Source organism: Pleurodeles waltl, unplaced genomic scaffold (genome assembly GCF_031143425.1).
Source record: "Pleurodeles waltl isolate 20211129_DDA unplaced genomic scaffold, aPleWal1.hap1.20221129 scaffold_72, whole genome shotgun sequence".
NCBI lineage: Eukaryota > Metazoa > Chordata > Amphibia > Caudata > Salamandridae > Pleurodeles > Pleurodeles waltl.
Window position 1 is genome coordinate 719634 of NW_027150393.1, and position 9464 is coordinate 729097.

The 9464-nt window shown below is 48.3% G+C and overlaps 1 non-coding gene across 1 annotated transcript; it reads right to left on the minus strand.

Annotated features, from left to right (window-relative positions):
* Positions 1-470: 470 nt before the first annotated feature.
* TRNAP-CGG (transfer RNA proline (anticodon CGG)) lies at positions 471-542 on the minus strand. The gene has a single exon. It is a non-coding gene; the product is annotated as a tRNA-Pro (tRNA).
* Positions 543-9464: the final 8922 nt, after the last annotated feature.

Below are 9464 nucleotides of genomic sequence, written 5' to 3' on the forward strand. Positions count from 1 at the left end.
ACACAAAAGCTACTGCTGCCCAGTGTCGAACCGGGGACCTTTTGCGTGTGAGGCAAATGTGATAACCACTACACTACAGAAAAAAAGCTTGCTGGCTTGACTGAAGGAGCACAGTTCCCCTCATATGTTTGCCCGATTTCCTCTATACTTGATCAGCAGTTGCTCAGAATGCGAGGGGTAAGTGTGAAAATTGCAGCGGTGTCAGCCAGCATGCATACACTCAGACGTCCTGAAAAGTCACAGCTGCGGGCAGAGACAGACAAATATCTGATGCCTAAATACCAGGAACGCAAGCCTGTGAAATCATCACACAGGGCGCACTGAGAGCAAGCAGGAAGGAAGCCAAGGCATTGTAATCCATTTTTCGCCTGAGGCAAAAAATATGTTTTGCGCAACAATGCTTCGAGTGGAATGAGAAATGTTGAGGGGTTGTGTATTTTGAGCAGGATTTGATTGTTTTCCGCTAAAATGGGCTCGTCTGGGATTTGAACCCGGGACCTCTCGCACCCGAAGCGAGAATCATACCCCTAGACCAACGAGCCTGGGCACAGAAGCGCTACGGCTCCCACCCTGCTCCGAGGGTTGGTGGCAGAGAGTGGGAGACTACATCCCAAAGCAAGAAACGCCACATGGTGCTCTCTTCTGCAGTATGACTAGAGTCATTTGCATGGTCGTCATCGAACATGACATAAAAAGCCTCTATCCTTTAGACATTTTGTCCCAGATTTACAAGAAAATGACTGAGCGCGACGCTGTGCCAAATTTGCAAGCCCCACGCTCCGTCATTTTCAAAATGCAAGGAAGCGCCGTATTTAGTAGAATACAGCGCAACCCTGTGCTTCCCCCTGCGCCAGCTCTAAATTAGCTGCTGAGCGCCAACGCAGCCGTTCTTGCACCATGGTACAAGGATGACTGCGTTGAGGGGGAAATTGTTTTTGTGCAGGAAGGGACACCTTCCTGGCCAAAAGAAAAATCTTCAATGGTGATTTGCTCTTACTTCTATGTGTGCTGCAGAATGCAGCACACATAGAAAGAGAAAAAACGAGGAGAAATGAAAACATTTCTCCTCAGTGCGCCACTCTAACGATACCCCTGGGATGGCGTTGGATTTTGGCGCTGACGCAGATTTACGACAACTCCTAAATCTGGAGCAGCATCAAAATGCTATGGTGTTGCTGTGGCACACTCCCAGCAACACCCATTGCACGCCCCTTCCAGGGAAAGCGCTGAATGCTAAGGTGCCGTATTTACAAGGTGGTGTTAACTGAACGCCATCTTGTAAATACCGCGCAGTGCATAGTGCCACCGGGGCGTCACTAAAAGTGATGCTCCGTTGGCGATTGGGCCTTGTAAGTCTGGCACCTTATTTGCTCAAGGTGTGTGTTCTTGGTGAGGGCAGGAAAGCTATTTTCGCTCTCATACCTTCCTTCCTTGGCTGGCTTGAATGCGGTAGGCTCAGGCTTCAATGCAAAGGTCAAACAGTGAGCAACTGACTGACGTAAGCTGGCGCAACTCCTCTTGGTGAGCTGTGACAGATGCCCCAGGAGCGTAGTACCTCACGATGGTGAGGGATAGACACAGTCTCTTTTATCTCAGCTTGCCTTTCAGCTGAGTCAGGAAATGCAAATACTGGGAAAAAGCCCAGCGACTTGCTGTATTTGCTTGGCTTCGAACCAGGGACCTTTTGCATGTGAGTTGCGCATGATAACCACTACACTACACAAACAGACACACTTGCCAGCTTGCTTCATGTGGCTATGCATTGTACTTGAACCACCACACTATGGAAACAGACACACCTGCTTGCTTTATGTGGCTCTGCATTGGACTGGGATGCAAGGACTGAGGGCCAATGTTCATGACGCTCAAAGCTGAGCATTCCGGAACACGATCTCTTGCCTTGGAAGAAAGGAACTGGCATCACTTTCATTCCAAGAGGTGATTTCAGAACTGGACCCGAAATTACCATGGAGAAGCACTGTGCATTTAATGTTCCTATGAGCACTGCTGCTCAAGCACAGAAAAGCAGTTGCAAAGAAATCTTGCATACCTTCATGATGCTGAACCGTCTCAAGGCAGGTATAAAGCATGTATTGCATTGCAACATGACATCTTACAAGAGTGAAAAGCAGAAATACTCCTGTTTAAAACACAGACTGAACCTATAAAGGTAAGGGTTTGTCTGGGATTTGAACCAAGGTCCTCTCACACCCGAAGCGAGAATCATACCCCTATACCAACTAGACTGCTGCTGCAGAGGCATTTGAAACATCTTCTGAAGCGTCTTTCAGAAAAGCAGGGCCATTCGGAGGCTCTCTCTCTAAGCGTGCCATAGCAATTGATGTTTTCTGTCAAGGATTTTTTGTTTGTCTCTAGCAAGGAAAGAGGTAGTCAAGATGCCCTGTGCCAGTGAGCTGAACTAGGGCACTGATGTGAAAAGCAGACCCTTTCTGGTAGTTGTAACATTCTGCAAGTCCTGGACCCTTGCACCTTAGACTTCCAGACCAGAAGCACTGAAGGGCCTGCTAGCTCTTGAGCCAGAGAAGCATGCCTCTTGGATTCAAGCACACTTGCTCGCTCAGCTCTCGATGAGGCTCGATCAGGCGAGATTTATAGTAGTGGCTCATAGGCCTGAAACACTCACCTGGGAGACGCGGGGTGGCTGATTTCCCGGAATGGCCCTTGATGGGGAAATCACCTCCTTTCCCCCGCCTCATTTCAGAATTGTGTGCAAGTCGCAAGACAGTGTTCAGGGGTTCATGGGTACTGCCTACTCCCAGCTGCCTCTCTGTCTTCTTCATGTAAATTGCAAGTCACGAGGAGGCACCATTGCCAATATGCTCCGCCCACCTAACCAAGAAACCCAGTTTGAGCTTGTCTGCCTGTGTTGTTGCAGGGGCAGTGTCTTCTTTGCCCAAAAGGTGGCAGGAGAGACTCACTTCAAACGATAGAATCAACTGCTTAAGTAGAAACCAGCATGGTAGTTACTGTCATAAAGTGCAGCTCTAACAGAAGGTGTGCCTGAGATGCCCCTTCCAGTAATACACAGAATTTTGATTGAGGGCCCAGCCGATGGGTTGGTGGATTTCTCCTCACATGCCACAGCCGCTTCCAAAGATAGTGGTGTGAGGAGCTGGATCTGCAAGCAGAGCAAGATTTAAAGGAAGAAAACACACCTGTTAGGAGTGGGATTTGAACCCACGCCTCCATGAAGAGACCAGAAGGCTCAGCTTCACTGAAGATCAAGCTCTCTTGAGTCTGGCACCTTAGACCACTCGGCCATCCTGACAGCCAAAACATTGTGCAGGTCTGACTCTTCAGTCTGCACTTGTTGATGCTGCTGCTTGCAATGTTCCTATCAAAGTCACAGCTTTAAAGGCCCCACAATATAACATGGCCAAGAAAAAAAAAAAAACAGAACAAGAAACAAGGCACATGCACGACCACCGAGGGATGCAGATAACTTTTTATCGTCCTGCAATAGTAAAGCACATTTTACACAGGTCACAAGTTTTTAAAGGTCATTTCTGTCGAAGTGTGCATTGAGAGAGACTGAGGTTTTAGTGAGCAAACACAAAAGCTACTGCTGCCCAGTGTCGAACCAGGGACCTTTTGCGTGTGAGGCAAATGTGATAACCACTACACTACAGAAACAAGCTTGCTGGCTTGACTGAAGGAGCACAGTTCCCCTCATATGTTTGCCCGATTTCCTCTATACTTGATCAGCAGTTGCTCAGAATGCGAGGGGTAAGTGTGAAAATTGCAGCGGTGTCAGCCAGCATGCATACACTCAGACTTCCTGTAAAGTCACAGCTGCGGGCAGAGACAGACAAATATCTGATGCCTAAATGCCAGGAACGCAAGCCTGTGAAATCATCACACAGGGCGCACTGAGAGCAAGCAGGAAGGAAGCCAAGGCATTGTAATCCATTTTTCGCCTGAGGCAAAAAATATGTTTTGCGCAACAATGCTTCGAGTGGAATGAGAAATGTTGAGGGGTTGTGTATTTTGAGCAGGATTTGATTGTTTTCTGCTAAAATGAGCTCGTCTGGGATTTGAACCCGGGACCTCTCGCCCCCGAAGCGAGAATCATACCCCTAGACCAACGAGCCTGGGCACAGAAGCGCTACGGCTCCCACCCTGCTCCGAGGGTTGGTGGCAGAGAGTGGGAGACTACATCCCAAAGCAAGAAACGCCACATGGTGCTCTCTTCTGCAGTATGACTAGAGTCATTTGCATGGTCGTCATCGAACATGACATAAAAAGCCTCTATCCTTTAGACAGTTTGTCCCAGATTTACAAGAAAATGACTGAGCGCGACGCTGTGCCAAATTTGCAAGCCCCACGCTCCGTCATTTTCAAAGTGCAGGGAAGCGCCGTATTTAGTAGAATACAGCGCACCCCTGTGCTTCCCCCTGCGCCAGCTCTAAATTAGCTGCTGAGCGCCAACGCAGCCGTTCTTGCACCATGGTACAAGGATGACTGCGTTGAGGGGGAAATTGTTTTTGTGCAGGAAGGGACACCTTCCTGGCCAAAAGAAAAATCTTCAATGGTGATTTGCTCTTACTTCTATGTGTGCTGCAGAATGCAACACACATAGAAAGAGAAAAAACAAGGAGAAATGAAAACATTTCTCCTCAGTGCGCCACTCTAACGATACCCCTGGGATGGCGTTGGATTTTGGCGCTGACGCAGATTTACGACAACTCCTAAATCTGGAGCAGCATCAAAATGCTATGGTGTTGCTGTGGCACACTCACAGCAACACCCATTGCACGCCCCTTCCAGGGAAAGCGCTGAATGCAAAGGTGCCGTATTTACAAGGTGGTGTTAAGCCACAAAAAGTGGCTGAACGCCATCTTGTAAATACCGCGCAGCCACCGGGGCGTCACTAAAAGTGATGCTCCGTTGGCGATTGGGCCTTGTAAGTCTGGCATCTTATTTGCTTAAGGTGTGTGTTCTTGGTGAGGGCAGGAAAGCTATTTTCGCTCTCATACCTTCCTTCCTTGGCTGGCTTGAATGCGGTAGGCTCAGGCTTCAATGCAAAGGTCAAACAGTGAGCAACTGACTGACGTAAGCTGGCGCAACTCCTCTTGGTGAGCTGTGACAGATGCCCCAGGAGCATAGTACCTCACGATGGTGAGGGATAGACACAGTCTCTTTTATCTCAGCTTGCCTGTCAGCTGAGTCAGGAAATGTAAATACTGGGAAAAAGCCCAGCGACTTGCTGTATTTGCTTGGCTTCGAACCAGGGACCTTTTGCATGTGAGGTGCGCATGATAACCACTACACTACACAAACAGACACACTTGCCGGCTTGCTTCATGTGGCTATGCATTGTGATGGAACCACCACACTATGGAAACAGACACACCTGCTTGCTTTATGTGGCTCTGCATTGGACTGGGATGCAAGGACTGAGGGCCAATGTTCATGACGCTCAAAGCTGAGCCTTCCGGAACACGATCTCTTGCCTTGGAAGAAAGGAACTGGCATCACTTTCATTCCAAGAGGTGATTTCAGAACTGGACCCGAAATTACCATGGAGAAGCACTGTGCATTTAATGTTCCTATGAGCACTGCTGCTCCAGCACAGAAAAGCAGTTGCAAAGAAATCTTGCATACCTTCATGATGCTGAACCGTCTCAACGCAGGTATAAAGCATGTATTGCATTGCAACATGACATCTTACAAGAGTGAAAGGCAGAAATACTCCTGTTTAAAACACAGACTGAACCTATAAAGGTAAGGGTTTGTCTGGGATTTGAACCAAGGTCCTCTCACACCCGAAGCGAGAATCATACCCCTATACCAACTAGACTGCTGCTGGAGAGGCATTTGAAACATCTTCTGAAGCGTCTTTCAGAAAAGCAGGACCATTCGGAGGCTCTCTCTCTAAGCGTGCCATAGCAATTGATGTTTTCTGTCAAGGATTTTTTGTTTGTCTCTAGCAAGGAAAGAGGTAGTCAAGATGCCCTGTGCCAGTGAGCTGAACTAGGGCACTGTTGTGAAAAGCAGACCCTTTCTGGTAGTTGTAACCCTCTTCAAGTCCTGGACCCTTGAACCTTAGACTTCCAGCCCAGAAGCACTGAAGGGCCTGCTAGCTCTTGAGCCAGAGAAGCATGCCTCTTGGATTCAAGCACACTTGCTCACTCAGCGCTCGATCAGGCGAGATTTATAGTAGTGGCTCATAGGCCTGAAACACTCACCTGGGAGACGCGGGGTGGCTGATTTCCCGGAATGGCCCTTGATGGGGAAATCACCTCCTTTCCCCCGCCTCATTTCAGAATTGTGTGCAAGTCGCAAGACAGTGTTCAGGGGTTCATGGGTACTGCCTACTCCCAGCTGCCTCTCTGTCTTCTTCATCTAAATTGCAAGTCACGAGGAGGCACCATTGCCAATATGCTCCGCCCACCTAACCAAGAAACCCAGTTTGAGCTTGTCTGCCTGTGTTGTTGCAGGGGCAGTGTCTTCTTTGCCCAAAAGGTGGCAGGAGAGACTCACTTCAAACGATAGAAACAACTGCTTAAGTAGAAACCAGCATGGTAGTTACTGTCATAAAGTGCAGCTCTAACAGAAGGTGTGCCTGAGATGCCCCTTCCAGTAATACACAGAATTTTGATTGAGGGCCCAGCCGATGGGTTGGTGGATTTCTCCTCACATGCCACAGCAGCTTCCAAAGATAGTGGTGTGAGGAGCTGGCTGTGCAAGCAGAGCAAGATTTAAGGTAAGAAAACACACCTGTTAGGAGTGGGATTTGAACCCACGCCTCCATGAAGAGACCAGAAGGCTCAGCTTCACTGAAGATCAAGCTCTCTTGAGTCTGGCACCTTAGACCACTCGGCCATCCTGACAGCCAAAACATTGTGCAGGTCTGACTCTTCAGTCTGCACTTGTTGATGCTGCCGCTTGCAATGTTCCTATCAAAGTCACAGCTTTAAAGGCCCCACAATATAACATGGCCAAGAAAAAAAAAAAAAAACAGAACAAGAAACAAGGCACATGCACGACCACCGAGGGATGCAGATAACTTTTTATCGTCCTGCAATAGTAAAGCACATTTTACACAGGTCACAAGTTTTTAAAGGTCATTTCTGTCTAAGTGTGCATTGAGAGAGACTGAGGTTTTAGTGAGCAAACACAAAAGCTACTGCTGCCCAGTGTCGAACCGGGGACCTTTTGCGTGTGAGGCAAATGTGATAACCACTACACTACAGAAACAAGCTTGCTGGCTTGACTGAAGGAGCACAGTTCCCCTCATATGTTTGCCCGATTTCCTCTATACTTGATCAGCAGTTGCTCAGAATGCGAGGGGTAAGTGTGAAAATTGCAGCGGTGTCAGCCAGCATGCATACACTCAGACGTCCTGAAAAGTCACAGCTGCGGGCAGAGACAGACAAATATCTGATGCCTAAATGCCAGGAACGCAAGCCTGTGAAATCATCACACAGGGCGCACTGAGAGCAAGCAGGAAGGAAGCCAAGGCATTGTAATCCATTTTTCGCCTGAGGCAAAAAATATGTTTTGCGCAACAATGCTTCGAGTGGAATGAGAAATGTTGAGGGGTTGTGTATTTTGAGCAGGATTTGATTGTTTTCCGCTAAAATGGGCTCGTCTGGGATTTGAACACGGGACCTCTCGCACCCAAAGCGAGAATCATACCCCTAGACCAACGAGCCTGGGCACTGAAGTGCTACGGCTCCCACCCTGCTCCGAGGGTTGGTGGCAGAGAGTGGGAGACTACACCCCAAAGCAAGAAACGCCACATGGTGCTCTCTTCTGCAGTATGACTAGAGTCATTTGCATGGTCGTCATCGAACATGACATAAAAAGCCTCTATCCTTTAGACATTTTGTCCCAGATTTACAAGAAAATGACTGAGCGCGACACTGTGCCAAATTTGCAAGCCCCACGCTCCGTCATTTTCAAAATGCAGGGAAGCGCCGTATTTAGTAGAATACAGCGCAACCCTGTGCTTCCCCCTGCGCCAGCTCTAAATTAGCTGCTGAGCGGCAACGCAGCCGTTCTTGCACCATGGTACAAGGATGACTGCGTTGAGGGGGAAATTGTTTTTGTGCAGGAAGGGACACCTTCCTGGCCAAAAGAAAAATCTTCAATGGTGATTTGCTCTTACTTCTATGTGTGCTGCAGAATGCAGCACACATAGAAAGAGAAAAAACGAGGAGAAATGAAAACATTTCTCCTCAGTGCGCCACTCTAACGATACCCCTGGGATGGCGTTGGATTTTGGCGCTGACGCAGATTTACGACAACTCCTAAATCTGGAGCAGCATCAAAATGCTATGGTGTTGCTGTGGCACACTCACAGCAACACCCATTGCACGCCCCTTCCAGGGAAAGCGCTGAATGCTAAGGTGCCGTATTTACATGGTGGTGTTAACTGAACGCCATCTTGTAAATACCGCGCAGTGCATAGTGCCACCGGGGCGTCACTAAAAGTGATGCTCCGTTGGCGATTGGGCCTTGTAAGTCTGGCACCTTATTTGCTCAAGGTGTGTGTTCTTGGTGAGGGCAGGAAAGCTATTTTCGATCTCATACCTTCCTTCCTTGGCTGGCTTGAATGCGGTAGGCTCAGGCTTCAATGCAAAGGTCAAACAGTGAGCAACTGACTGACGTAAGCTGGCGCAACTCCTCTTGGTGAGCTGTGACAGATGCCCCAGGAGCGTAGTACCTCACGATGGTGAGGGATAGACACAGTCTCTTTTATCTCAGCTTGCCTTTCAGCTGAGTCAGGAAATGCAAATATTGGGAAAAAGCCCAGCGACTTGCTGTATTTGCTTGGCTTCGAACCAGGAACCTTTTGCATGTGAGTTGCGCATGATAACCACTACACTACACAAACAGACACACTTGCCAGCTTGCTTCATGTGGCTATGCATTGTACTTGAACCACCACACTATGGAAACAGACACACCTGCTTGCTTTATGTGGCTCTGCATTGGACTGGGATGCAAGGACTGAGGGCCAATGTTCATGACGCTCAAAGCTGAGCATTCCGGAACACGATCTCCTTGCCTTGGAAGAAAGGAACTGGCATCACTTTCATTCCAAGAGGTGATTTCAGAACTGGACCCGAAATTACCATGGAGAAGCACTGTGCATTTAATGTTCCTATGAGCACTGCTGCTCAAGCACAGAAAAGCAGTTGCAAAGAAATCTTGCATACCTTCATGATGCTGAACCGTCTCAAGGCAGGTATAAAGCATGTATTGCATTGCAACATGACATCTTACAAGAGTGAAAAGCAGAAATACTCCTGTTTAAAACACAGACTGAACCTATAAAGGTAAGGGTTTGTCTGGGATTTGAACCAAGGTCCTCTCACACCCGAAGCGAGAATCATACCCCTATACCAACTAGACTGCTGCTGCAGAGGCATTTGAAACATCTTCTGAAGCGTCTTTCAGAAAAGCAGGGCCATTCGGAGGCTCTCTCTCTAAGC